Below are 12,266 nucleotides of genomic sequence, written 5' to 3' on the forward strand. Positions count from 1 at the left end.
TTTCCAGAGTTTTACATTGTCAATTAAAGCCTTCATTAATAATTACCCTTCTGCGTGTCTATGCCTTGGAAATCCCAAAACGCGACTATTATGTGTTATGCCATATGCTGGCAGCAACTGAAAGTGCCATCACTTAGAATTGGAAAACCCCTCCCCATCTTCTCCCTGCAACATTCTAACAAAGGTCCAGTTTGTGTTTGGGATGGAGATGTTGGGTTTCCCTTATTCAGCAGGGGTCTCATCTCTATTAGTTAAATGCTTTCGACGGCATGAGTTTGTAACACAAAGATAGATAGATACTTTATTGTTTTATGGGACAGGGGTCAGTGTGAACTGTGGTTCCCTTGTAACAGAGAAACCATCTAATACCACTCTGGGAATGTGTGTCAAATAACAAATACAGCCTCACACATTAGGGAGATACTAAAATAACTGTAGCTCAATAAGTAAGAAAACCCAGAGCGTTTATTTGAACTGGGTGAGTTCTATGTCACATGTTCTATGTCACAGCCACAGGACTAGGGAATGTCGCCTGAGTGGTAGAACAATGATATTTTATGGTCTAATCTGTGGGCAGACATATGTGTGTGCTGTAACCCTTCGATAGCTGATATATTAGAAACATCTGCTCTTCTGTTACGACAGAGACTCACTTAACAAAATGTTGTTTTCTAGAAGACATTTATAATTTGTGCTCAATCAGAAGTTCCAATGGAAATGAACACAGTGCACAGATGGCCAGTATGATGTAGCATATAACTGCTATGCTGTGAATGCCTGCCTGAGTGAAGTCTGAGTAGGACTGATGGATGTGACTGGCTGTCCATGTAAGTCAGCCCCTGGGAGTTCATGGTGTTCCAGTGTCCTTGCAATGTTAGACATCCCCACACTAACAATTCTTCACACCCACTTTTGCCCAACTCTGGTTGCAAGAGCTGAGCATTAACACGGCCTTTCAGCAGTATATTTCAATCTTCCTTTTAGACATTGAAAGATGGTTACCATGAGCTGGGTTCATATGTTTCTGGCTGGCTGCTACCCAGCTTATCCTGCTGATATGCCTCTATCCTTAAAGGTTGGGACCACCATGTCCAAGGGGCGGAGCTATAACAATACTGATAGACATGCAGGGCCTTTAACGATGAAAAATATCCCATGGAGCTAGAATTATCATTAGACCCTGTGACACATGATTAACCAATTCTTAACTGGGGAAATTCTTCAGTAAAGAGCTCAGTCATTTCTAGTCCTATAAATAGACAATGTCCTACTAGATTTGAGTAAAAAGAAAAGTATATTCCTTGGGGAGAGTTGTTCCTTGATAGATCTTTTGCCGACATTAGGTCAGAGACTTTAATAAATGTCCTTCTCAGCAATGAGTATAGTATAGTTGAAAGAAAGTAACCCTATGTCCTTGGATTTTCTTTCAATGGATGCAGGAAAATTCATTAGGACCCACTAGGTAGCAGAGAGGTCTCTGGAGTGGTCCCAAGGAGCAGTGAAGTTAATTAATCTCTAACAAGGTTAGTATGGAATCATCATGTATCATAGGAAACCTTTGCATGAAACCATGGAAGATTGGGAAGTTAATGATGATATTAAGTATAATATTATATATTGCAGAATTGATGATGTATGATCTAGAAAATGATAACATCCTTTATTATGCAGCAGATGTGTTGTTAAAGGTAAACTTGAACTGGAAAACATGTTAAAACCAAATAAAAGTCCCACACATATAAAGTAAAAATGTTCTAGTTCAAGTTTCATACGGTATATAGGGGGTGATTCAGGTTGGTTTGCAAAAGCAAACTCCTTCTTTAATGGACAGAACCATGTAACATGTGCAGAGACATTTGGGCGAGTGAGTTATTTTGTTTCTGTGCAGGGTAAATACTGGCTTTTTTATGTTTACACTGCAATTTATATTTCAGTTTGAACACACCCCACCCAAATGTAACTCTCTCTGCACATGTCGGATCAGCCCCACCTGCAGTGCACATGGTTTTGTCCATTAAGGAGTTTGCTTTAGAAAACAAACGTGAATCACCCCCATTGTGTTTTCCACCAGATTGGGACAAACAGATCCTCGCTAGATGAGAACTTGTTCGCTTTGTAATTCTGTACTACATAAAGCAGGATCATACTACACATGGCACAGACTAGTTGGTAGTTGTGACACTTGCATAATTAGAACCATTTTTATAGCCAATAATTATGTTGAAGGCAGGACAAAGAAATACAAAATTTTGCCCTGTGACTTAAATGCTCCTAATGAGAAACATAACCTTACCTCTAATTAAGGCCTTCAGTCAATATGCCAATCAAAGGTACCAAGTTTCATAATATGTCTTTGATGTGAATGTTTTTTCATCATTTTATTAGATGAATCATATAGCTAAGCATTACATAACATTTTTTGTTGTTTCTTGTGCAATATTGATTATTTAACTGTCATTAAAGTAATTTATAACTGAAGACAGTAAAGGAGCATCAAAGCTCTCCTTATTTCAGATGTCATAGCTGTAACATTTAAAATGTGGAATTACATGGTCTTTTTATGTGTATAAAAGTCTGGGCTCTATGTAATAAGCCCCAGATATATATCTATGAGATAAGGTAGACAGAAATAAAGTACAAGTCAATCAGCTTCTAAATGTCATTTCCAAACAAAGCCTGCAATGTGGCAGTTAGGAGCTGATCGACTAGTACTATCTCTCTCCATTTTATCTCCAAGGCTTAGTACATACCCCCTCTGTCCACTGTGAATATTGTGGAAGAAGTAAAATGTTATGAAAACTGCAAAGAACTAAAATTCATTCCCAATCGAAGTGAAGTCTTAATAAGAATTATAATCACCTCTAAACTTTTCAAACAGATTTTGGTTACTATTGGGTATGGCAGGGCCGAAATTAGGATTTATGATGCCCGGGACAAGGTAGTGATTGGGTTGCGAGGGGATATGACTGCGGGGGGGGGGGGGGACAATTCGCCTGAGCAACGCAACAACTGCTCAGTAAGCTGCGAGCTTCGCAACTTACCAAGCAGATCAAAATGAAGGCCTATATGTATGGTTCCACTGCCTCGGCCGTCTGCTGTGCCGCCGGGCTGCAGTACAGGCCGAGCGCGGTGGTGGGACCACACATATAGAACAGGTGGTTGGCTGTGGCGGGTTGCATCAAAAGCTTAGAGCCAGGTAAAATTTAACAGGTCAATTTTGCATAATAATTTCCATTATAATTGTTATATTGTTAGAAAACAAAACAGTAGCAGAGCATCAAACCAGTCTGCAAAAGTACTCCAGATCCAACCTATGAGAAAATGTATATTTGGGAGGGTTATTCCTGCATAGAACTTTTGTTGACATTGCTAAGAAGAGACATATGAATGACCTTCTCAGTATAATATAGTTGAAATAAAACAGCCTTTTGCAATTTGCTATGTCCTTGTTATTGTCAATCAATGGTTGCAGGAAAATTTATTAATTTTCCTTCTCTTAGCTAATGCAACTACAGGGGATTTCCACTATTCAGGTGAAGCAAGATTGACAAATGAAGCTGATTGGACAAACCAACTAACTATCAGCTTCATTCAACACTCAACGTAAGTCATGCCTGCATGCAAAATTATCTTCCATAAGATCACGGGCCTTGCATGTTGGAGTTCTAGTTTGAGGAAGGTTTGGCAGGGAATATCCGTTAATATTAGTGATGGCTAGAATGGACTCCTGATGCAGGAAACAGATATAAAACAGACATAAAAGTGTCACATATTACAATTTATATATAAATATAGCATCCAAATTGAAGGAAAAACTTGATATATGGAAAAATGTTGGTACTTGTTTCCTAGCACGGCCACACCGATTAAGATCGGGGTGGTCGTGCTGAAAAAAATCGGGTCGATCGCATCGCATGCGATTTGGTCGCATGCGATGCGAGCGACGCGACCGACCGATTTTTGACCCGATTTTTTTCATTGAATCCAATGTAAATTGGGTCCCTGGGACCCAATTTTACATTGTATTCAATGAAAAAAATTCCCAACCCCCCCAAATTGAAGCGCGTAAACAGCAGCCCACGATAGACGCATACCCGAAGCGTGGCGAGCGCAGCGAGCCCGCGAGGGGCGGCGGTACGCGTCCTCCGACCTTTTCATGCCCTACTATCCACTAGGGCGTGGAGTGAGAATAGAATAGTGTGGCGAGCGCAGCGAGCCACCGAGCCCGAAGCGTGGCGAGCGCAGCGAGCCCCGCGAGGGGACGCGGATACCTTCACAGGTAAACGCGTCCCTTCGCGGGCTTCACAGGTGTCCGCGTCGCCACGGACACCTGTGAAGCCCGCAAGGGGACGCGTATAACTGTGAAGGTATCCGCGTCCCCTCGCGGGGCACGCTGCGCTCGCCACGCTTCGGGCTCGGTGGCTCGCTGCGCTCGCCACACTATTCTATTCTAACTCCACGCCCTAGTGGATAGTAGGGCATGAAAAGGTCGGAGGACGCGTACCGCCGCCCCTCGCGGGCTCGCTGCGCTCGCCACGCTTCGGGTTGGCGTCTATCGTGGGGCGACGACGGGGACATCTATAATGTGAAATGGGTCATATGGACCCATTTCACATTTTTTGACATTTTTACACCATTTCAATGTTAAAAATTTTTTTAACATTGAATCCTATGCAAAAATCGGGGGCATCGCGTCGCATCGCGTCGGGACCAATGTTAATGGTCCCGACCGACGCGATGCCCCCGATATTTTACCTTTCCCGACAAGATTTCAATGTTAAAATATTTTTTAACATTGAAGTCTATGGAAATATCGGGGGCATCGCGTCGGTCGCGTCGGGACCAATGTTAATGGTCCCGACCGACGCGATGCCCCCGATATTTTATCCTAGCCGGCAAAATGGACCTGATTTCAAAAGAAATCGGGTCCATCGTGGGTAATCGTGTCCCTTAAGTAAGGGACACGATTACTCACGATTGTGGCCGTGCTAGGAAACAAGTACCAAAATGTTCTTAAAACATCTGGAACTACAGCCCAATAGCAAACACCAAAAATGGCGCACTTCCTGTCATTGTGCAGTATTCACAAAATGTATGTAACAAATAATGGACTAAAAACAAATTATAGATTTAAATGTGCATATCAATAAATAAATAATAATACGGCTTTTTGGCCGTGCGGGGTTTCGCTGCCCGGCAGGAGCCGGAGCGTGTGAAAGGGGCATTATCCTGTATGTTTATTAACTTTATTTAGGAAGGTACAGTAAATACCATTTAGCCCCTCCTTCCACAGTCTTTTGTAACCAGCTGGACTGATGAGTCCTGTCAGTCACCCAAGTGGAAAATGTTAGTGTGTCAGAGCATGTGAGATCCTACATTAATGATTTGCAGTAGTTTTCTTTCTACCAGAAAATGTGGTAATGAAAGAGTTAACTGATTTTCTTTCCTTCTCTGTTTTCTTTTCTTCCTTCAATCAGTAAATCTCTCTTTCTCCTCCTCCTGTGTTTCTCTTTCCCTTCTCTGTGTATTCCCAGTGCAGCTCAGTGTGTGTTCTGCTGGAAAGTAAAATCACACTGGCTCCCCTTCCAGCCTATACCAGCGGGGTAAAAAAATGGCCCATGGAGAGAGGGCCTAGCGCTACTCTCACTGTGCCAATGTATATTTTCCTTACTATATTAACTGCCTGTGCATTATTAGCAGAATTTATAGGGGAAATGGTGATAACTTTTGTTTATTTGCTGAGAAAACTCCTGAGGAATAACATTTGGTCTGTCTGGCTGTGTCTGTCATGCTGTCCAGTCAGTTTCTGCATGCACCAAAGGAGCCAGTAACGCGGTATAAATCTCTGTACTCGTATGCCATACACATATACATTCCCCACATATACTATTAATGACAAAGTTAGCTATATATTGTAACTGTGAGGAATTATGTAAATGCATCTGAAGAACATACATGAAATATAGAAACTGTTCATTATGATAAAATAGACCAACCAACAGTATGTACTCTTATTGCATAGTTGCATGTAGGGTTTTATGTAACATTGCATGTATTACCTACAGGATTGTATGCAGACATCTTTTTTCCTGCCTTGTTACACCTACAATGTAGTTCTTGGTTATTATGACTCACACAGTGTGACATGCCCGGAGAAGGGTTACTGAGCCATTAAGTTCCGTATGTGGAAGATATGTAACCATACAAATCTCCAAAGGCTCGTTTCAGAGGACAAACTTCAGTGAATTATAAATGAGATGTCGGATATTGTGTAATACTAATATGTGAACATTTTTAATCATCTTTTATTTATTTTAAATAGGTCAAGGGAGCAGCATAGATTAATGTACACCTTCTGTTACTTTACTTATAGAAAGTATACAACTGAGATTATATTCATTCTATCAAAGCAACTCGTAAATGTGCAAAGTTAATGTATACTTCCCTATGCTTTGCTGAGGGTGATATCAGTGGTGAAACTACTGAGGGTGCAGCTGCTATGGGGCCCAAGCTGTTTGAAGGGCCTGCAGCTCCCCCTGTACCCAATAACTGACTGGCCCGAAAGCCCGACCCATAGAATCTTCAGCCGGGCCACTCCAAAAATCCACATGCTGCTGGCCCACTACTGAGTTTCCAAGATGTGTGTTCCATTGGGGAAAGCAAGACCTCAGCACAGGCTTGCGGCCATTTCCTAGAGCCGCTAGTTCGACGAGCAGAAGCAGAAGCAGTGAAGTGTCAGCGTCGCTCCAGTTTGGGATATAGCATACACCCGTCGTGCTCCCCTGGACAGTACATCAAAACAGAGGTGCAGGTTTGCTGGGGAGTGCAGTGGCAGAGTAGCACAGCATCAGCTTGCTGCTTAAGCTGAGACCCTACAGGAGTTGGATACAGTCTACCAAAAGTGCAGGGGTGAGTTGATTGGTTGCAGCTAGAACCCAATCTTTTGGACCCAAATTTTTGGACCTTTCCCATCATGCACTGGGTCCACATATACCTGCAGGGGGGATATAAATATGTGGCAAGCAAAGAGTGATGAGCAAAGATGAGCCTGTGAGGGTACAATTCAACTGAAATAAAAGAAAATAACCTACACCTACATAAATTACAGATAAAATAAAGTGCCCCCATACACACTGCAGAAAATTTTGCCCTAGAGTGGCCGGCTCCTGGCAGCAGAGCAGTGCCACTATTCACATTTATATGGGGTGGGCTCTAATGCCGTAAAGACCTATGGTTGTGCTGTAGTCCCGTAGTGCTCACTTCCCCTCCTCTCTCTCCTCTCTCGTTATCTCTCCGTCTTCCCCTAACACCCTCTTTGCCCCTCATTCCCCTCACTCTTTCTTTTGATTCCCTAAGGGGCATTTAAGTGACAATGGGGGGGCCTTTCAAAAAAAATACGGGGCACTCAAAGTTCTAATTACGCCCCTGGTTGACATAAAAAGTAAAACTAAGTGCCCTGTTTGTATTTATGGAGCATCTTTTTCCAGAGAATTAGGTAAAAAAAGAATTATGTAAAAACAAATTCTGTTCTGCAGAATTTTATGAATTGCTATTTACTAAGAATTTACAGCCCCATTTCTGGTAAATATTATGCAGAAGACTAATTAGTTCTGTAGATTGCAGTCTCTATCATTATCATTGGGGACTACTATGATCTGACTCCTATGTAGGAAGCTTTCTTGAGTTTGACCCCTTTGGTGTATACCATCTTCTAATTTTTGTTTGGTGTTCAAGTGATTAATGCGCATCAATTATGAAAATGCAGCCTGCTGATATACCATAGGGGGGATACCTTCCCCCTGAAGATAGAATTCTATTGTATGGAAATATGGTACAGCTTGGCGCAGATTCATAAATAAAATGTGAGTTGTTTGAATTTAAAACAACATTTATTGACAAAAAAATATTTTTAAAAACAAATTTTTTAAAAACAAATTCTTAAATTTCATACATACAAGGTGCACATGGACATGGAAATTCAAAACCGGGTGGTATGCTTTACATATGAAGATAAAAAGAATACCTCACCCTATTGTTTGGTTGCGGTGGGCTATGACTTTTGCGATCAAATCTGCGGCACCACCGCAGAAGGTTTTGGGGTAGAGGTCCCGGTAGGAAAAGTGCAAGTGCGTCCTTTTCAAACAAATGTCCAGGTGTCCAAGGTAGGTGTATTTCCACCAGCGTAATGCAGCAACGCGTTTCAGGGAGTAATCCCCTTCTTCAGGCTGTATGCTGTGCCTGTACTGGTTAGGGGTATTTATACCCCTTTCCTAATGTGGAACAGGAATGCCAACCAATGGAAATCGCGGCAGATTCCCGCGATTTTTTCACTTACCGGAAGTGTCCTGCGTTCCAGCAGTCACTTCCGGTTTCCGTTCCACCTCATTTCTGCTATCTCATTTCCTTTCTCATAGTGCGCTATTACCGGAAGTGTCCTGCGTTCCAGCAGTCACTTCCGGTTTGCGTTCCACCCGCGCTTTCACACTTTAGTATTTTCTATTGCGGCTGGGCTCCGGGATCTGAGTGTTCTCAATTACATTCAGTAGCGTCCCTTCTTTTTGTGATCTATTGCGCAGGCTTGGGTCTTTTCTTTCCCATGTTTTTATAGGATTCTGGATTTTCATTCTTCCAATAGAAGATTGATTGATGTTCCAGCTGCCATATTTAATAAGGGCAAAGTAAGGGCATGATGATTTTCATAAGGTTTTTTACATTCCAATTTAACTCATTACTCTCCTCACCTACTGTGCCGTACTTTGTATTCCGGCAAATGGAATGTAAAAAACCTTATGAAAATCATCATGCCCTTACTTTGCCCTGCGGTGGTGCCGCAGATTTGATCGCAAAAGTCATAGCCCACCGCAACCCAACAATAGGGTGAGGTATTCTTTTTATCTTTATATGTAGAGCATACCACCCGGTTTTGAATTTCCATGTCCATGTGCACCTTGTATGTATGAAATTTAAGAATTTGTTTTTATAAAATTTGTTTTTAAAAATATTTTTTTGTCAATAAATGTTGTTTTAAATTCAAACAACTCACATTTTATTTATGAATCTGCGCCAAGGTATACCATCTTCTGTTGCTGTACAGCCCTTTAAGTGTATGGATGCTTCTCACAGGAGAGAGATCTTCCGGTCCATCTCCCGCAGCCAGGCAGCCTCCATACGGTCGGTGAGGGAAGCTCACACTGTGAGCATGCATGTGTCAGGTTCCCTGGAAAATACAGTGCCTGAGACTTAACGTTAGTACATAGCAGGGATATTTTCATACAGATTAAAAATATCCATTGCAATGCAGCTTGTTAATAATCACGATAATGCCCCAATTATTAACACATAGACCCCTAATTATTTACAGAAATGTTATTGTTTCATTGTCAATGTGTGGCTATGAAACTGATATTTGGCAGAAAGTCAATATACGAGTATAAAACGCAGATACAACGTATTTGACTTGAGCTAATAATAGAGTTTGTGTGATCTTGGTGATAAACTGGTATAAGCACATAGATATACATATCCTGTCAGGGGAGGTGACCCCCTGGTGTCTGTTTTTTAAATGAGAGACCTCCGCCGCTGCAGATCACGAATAATAACAGCCTGGAAAATGCAAACACAATTCGACACTGCTGGGGGAAAGTTTCAGAAAAGGGATCCCAGAGGGTCAGCGCCAACATCCGAAGTGAAGGGAAAGCAGGAAGCAGCCCTTGAATATGCAAGTAGTGGGAGCAAAGGCCTAGGATCTGGCATCCGGGCCACAGTATTCAGTGAGCTTGTGCCCTGCAGCTGTGTGTGGTGTAGGGAGAGGGAACGCCGCTCCCTCAGTCATTACAGTTGTGTGTTTGGCAGTCATTACAAGAAGCATGTCCCCATTACATAAATGCAGCTATTAATTTTAGAAGCAAAAGCTGCGCATTTTATCACAGAGTACCCAGGCTAAGGATCCCTGTCCTAGCCTTTATACAGGCAATAGGCAACATGCATCATACCTTTGTATTATATTATGATAGTAATGTTTATATAACCAGGTCTGTAATATAAAAAATAATAACAGTTTTTATTTCTGTCATTTCAGCAATATCAAATCAAGTAAACTGAACGCAGCGCCTGTCCTGACAGAGAATGAGAATGGGCGGCCTCTACTTTGGGATCTGCACCAAAGAACATTGGGGGGCTGATTCAGGCCTGGTCGCACGGCTGCAAATTCGCATAGCGGCCAAATATTGGCATGCGTATGGGTCACAGTACGCATGCGCGAGCCCATCCTACGATGAACTCCTGCTACTATTTCTATATTATGGTGAGCGGCCATTTAGTGGGAGTGCTAAGAAAAATGCTGGCGCATCAGAAGAAAATGCTGGGGGTGTCAGGGAAAGTGTTTTAGGGGGGGAGCAGCAACATTCCGGATAGGCCTGTTTTCATTGCAGCTGCTGAGGAAGTGCATGGATACGCGGCGCCTGTGATGAGTTGTGCCCAGTGTAAAATTATTAGATGGTGAGTCTGTTACGGTGGGTAACATCTGCACAGCGAGCACATTGATTCGCAAGGCGGGATTCAAATTACACATAAGAATGAATATGTATAAAGAAAGAACCTTAATCAGTTAAACTTGTTATCAATGAGAGATTTTAGCTCTCATACTGTTTATTCTGCTGAGAATTCCATTGTGGAGAATCTCTCACTATTGTATTCATAACGGATATATGTACAAAATATAATTAAAAAATTCAACCCTATTACCAAACCTCTACCTATGGAACAATGTTTATTACATAAGTCATGTATGAGGCACAATACCTTCATACCACAATGTCCAAGTAGCTTTGGCTCTATGCCTTAACTTGCCTGACTGCAGTTAGATTTCCACCAAATCTGATTGCACAGCAAGATAACGGTGTTTGCGGAGCGGCAGAAGAATTAGCAGAGCAAAGGGAGGAGCTGGAAGATTGAGGGTAGACTTACGCATTGATGGGGAAGACATTGAAGGTCTATGGTCTTTAAAAAATAAGTGAAAATAATCAAAGGTTACCTTAGTGGTTCAGACTTAGTAATATGCAAACAAACAGGACCGAGCATGCACAAAAAGTAAAGCAATTTCCACTATTGGACTTACCCTTCAATGGTAAAACCATCAATCATCGGTAGCTGTTAACCATTGCTGGTCAATAGCCAGTGCTAATTGAAGGAGTTCTTTGTACAATATGGAGTAGTTGCACTGCTGCCTCTATTATGCATAAAACCCCAGAAAATAGGCTCAGTTCTGTGCAGGGTGATTACTGAAATAGGATAAACAAGTAGAGTCTAAATTTTAAAGAGCAATGTTTTCTGTGCTTAGGCATACATGGCCATTTCCAAGCCCCAAAATGACCGCTGCATCTGATTGATGTATAAAATGTCATTCTCCTCCGCCCTCTGAACAGTTACCGGATACACTTATCCCTTGCTTGAGAACAATTTATGGGGCTGGGGGTGCCCGAGCCATATGGGGACGTGTTGTAGAATTATTGTGTCCTGTTTAATGTACTACATAACATGCAGACGCTACATAAATAAATAATGATAAATTTCGTCACAATAAATGATATCAATAAAGTTGTCAGAATTTTTTGAGTAAAATAAACCAAACATCCTACTTATTAAACTTTACTGTTTCCTTTAAACTATTAAAAGTGTGATGTGAAAGAGAAACTCTGGGGGAAATTTAGATTCTTAAAACAGTTCCATATCTGTTCTTTTAGGGGAAGAGATAGAGGGTGAAATTTAATAGGATGAGAGATTCAGAAAGTGAGAGATTTGGTAAGAAATTTCTCCAGTTTTTTGAAAGCAGCAATCATTTACACTGCAAAATCAAACTGGTTACCAAATCTCTCACTTTCTGAATCTCTCATCCTAATAAATGTCATCCTCTCATCCCCTAAAAGAACAGATATGGAACTGTTGTAAGAATACATTGTGGCATTAAATACTAGTACATGAACAAGGGCCCCCAGTTTCACTCCCCAATAAATGACCTACAGTTAATATTGAGCTTATATGACAATGGGGATGTAGGCAATGGGGATGTAGGCATGGACCTGGGCTCACTTTACAGTTGTTCTACTTGTCCTTTAAGGGGTGTACACATGGTGCAATTGCCTTGCTGATCAATCTCCTTTCAGTTGGGATCAAATCGGGATCGAATTGCACGGAAAGGCACACACATTCGTTTTGGAGCATCGGGATCGAAATCGGATGCGTTCAATCTCAATTAGATTTCGATTCGA

General features: G+C 41.7%; 1 long non-coding RNA gene across 1 annotated transcript; it reads left to right on the forward strand.

The window, feature by feature from the left end:
• The first annotated feature begins 1,438 nt into the window (after positions 1-1,438).
• Positions 1,439-11,295, forward strand: LOC146030499 (uncharacterized). The gene is made up of 3 exons (XR_014455996.1): positions 1,439-1,523; positions 3,501-3,603; positions 10,079-11,295. It is a non-coding gene; the product is annotated as an uncharacterized LOC146030499 (long non-coding RNA).
• The last annotated feature ends 971 nt before the right edge of the window (positions 11,296-12,266 follow it).

This window comes from Crinia signifera, chromosome 1 (genome assembly GCF_055691185.1).
Source record: "Crinia signifera chromosome 1, ASM5569118v1, whole genome shotgun sequence".
Taxonomy (NCBI): Eukaryota; Metazoa; Chordata; class Amphibia; order Anura; family Myobatrachidae; genus Crinia; species Crinia signifera.